Source organism: Ictidomys tridecemlineatus, chromosome 13 (assembly GCF_052094955.1).
Source record: "Ictidomys tridecemlineatus isolate mIctTri1 chromosome 13, mIctTri1.hap1, whole genome shotgun sequence".
NCBI lineage: Eukaryota > Metazoa > Chordata > Mammalia > Rodentia > Sciuridae > Ictidomys > Ictidomys tridecemlineatus.
Window position 1 is genome coordinate 73200274 of NC_135489.1, and position 2235 is coordinate 73202508.

A 2235-nucleotide genomic window follows, 5' to 3' on the forward strand; every position below is an offset into this window, starting at 1 on the left:
AACTTCAGGTGTAAGGGCTGCCCATTGTCTGATTCCTGACCCTTGGGTGATTAGGGAAAAAGAAGAGTGACCCACAGCAGAAGAGCCCAATAAGAAAGGCAGCAGAGGATGTGGGCTCTGGATTGGGTGACTTGCATATCCTTTCCTAGCTCCAGGAGTTAGCTCTCCCTCAGAAGGGTGGTCCCTCTGAGATCAGCCAGGAATCAAAGCATCAGACATACAGAAAATAAAGTGGAGTGAGTAATACAGTTAGGTGGCAGATTTAGGGGAGGGATCCTCTGTGAGTGCTCTGAAGCAGAGTCTTCCTGCTCTGAGCTCTCTTAGCACTGTGTCTGAGGTCTGCAGTTTTCTTAGGCCCTTTCTATCTCTTGATTGTGCAGAAAAAGGCTAACCCAGCAGATCGAAGACTGGTTTTGGAAAGCCCTGCTTATAAGGATGTCCCTTGGCTAGAATCCAGAAATTGGAATTTCAGAAGAGTTTCTAGCATTCCCAAACTCTTCTTAAACTGTTCTTGCAAACAATCTGGTTGTACTAGGCCTTCCTCTGGGAATCTAGAATTTTAGTATGCACTGGGCAGAGGGTGTATATGTGACCAGCCCCCCCAATAAAACTTTGGGCACTGAGTCTCCAAGGCAACTTACCTGACAGACAATATCATACATTGTCACACTCTTTTCTGGAAGTATTAAATGTGTCCTGTCCTGTGTGACTCCACTGGGTGAGAACTCATGGAAGTTTATGTTTTCCCACACTCCATTCCAGCACCTTTCCACTTTTCTGATTTTTTATACCTGTATTTTATTTATTTTTATGTGGTGCTGAGGATCAAACCCAGGGCCTCACACATGCTAGCCAAGCACTCTTCCACTGAGCCACAACCCCAGCCCCACTTTTCTGGTTTTCCCCGTAAAAGCCATGAGAGTTCTTTGAGTCCTTCTCAATCATTGTGCCTTGTTATGGTTTGAATGTGAGGTGCACCCCCAAAAGTTCCTGGGTTACCTGCAGGAATGTTCAGAGGCAAAGTGATTGAACTGTGAGAGCTGTAACCTAACCAGTCCATCCCAGTTTGAATGGACTTACTGGGTGGTAACTGTGTGGGAGCATCTCTGTGGCCCCTTCCTCTTTCTTTTTTTTTTTTTTTTGGAGGGGGGTGCTGGGGATTGAACCCAGGGTCTTGTGCATGCAAGGCAAACACTCTACCAACTGAGCCATATCCCCAGTCTTGCTCCTTCCTCTTTCTTGCTCTTGCTGTCTGCTTCCTGACCACCATGAGTCAAAGTGCTTTCCTCCCCTAGGCCCTCCTCACACGATGAACTGCCTCACTTGGGCCCAGAGCGATGGAGTTGGCCTGCTGTGGCCTAAGACCTCTGAAATCATAAGCCACAAATAAAAGTTTCTCCTCTAAGTTGTTCTTGTTGGGTGTGTTGGTCACAGTGATGAGAAAGATAACGAAAAGAAACCCAGTCGTGTCTTGGAGATCCCTGACACAGTGGTGCTCTGGTCTTATTTATCTCAATTGGCTCATAAGCTTCTCGGATGCAGGCATCAGGCATCCTAGCAAGAGCATCAGATTAAGATCAGAACAGATTAAGATCAGAAAGCCTTTGAGGCTTTGCTTCTCTGCTTCTTAACTGGGTAGGACTCAGGGGAGTCCGTTACTCTGCGGGACATTAGTTTTCTTATAAAAAATGGAGATAGTGACCACCCACCCCACACACACAGGTACTTCATGGCATATTGTCAATTTCAAATAAAAGGATAGATATGCAAACTTTGCCAATTCTTAAGACATAATATCAGTGAAAAATTACGATAAATTTGTAGACTCCCAGTCTGCCTTCCTCAGATAAGGTAAATATTCAATTAGTCTCTGCTGAATGAATGAAGAAGGGCAAGTAGTTTCAATCGTTCCTTTCTGCTATGGTCTGAATGTCTGTCCCCATTTTTCAAATTAATATGCTGAAACCTAATAACCAATGAAACAGTGTTCAGAAAGTGGGACCTTCAGGAGTGATCCGGTCGCGAAGATTAGCACCCTGATAAAGAGGTCCCCGGGGAGCTGCCTCCCTCCTCCTGCCATGTGAGGACAGTGAGACGCCTCCCTCCAGGAGCCAGAAATGTTCTCCTCGGACATAGATCTGCCTTGATCTTGGACTTCCAGCCTCCAGAACTTCAAGAAATAAATTCCTGTCATTTATATGCCACCAGGTTTATGGTTTTTGCTTATGGCAGCCT

At 45.7% G+C, this 2235-nt stretch overlaps 1 non-coding gene across 1 annotated transcript; it reads right to left on the minus strand.

The window, feature by feature from the left end:
- Positions 1–1145: 1145 nt before the first annotated feature.
- On the minus strand, positions 1146–1218 carry Trnaa-ugc (transfer RNA alanine (anticodon UGC)). The gene has a single exon. It is a non-coding gene; the product is annotated as a tRNA-Ala (tRNA).
- Positions 1219–2235: the final 1017 nt, after the last annotated feature.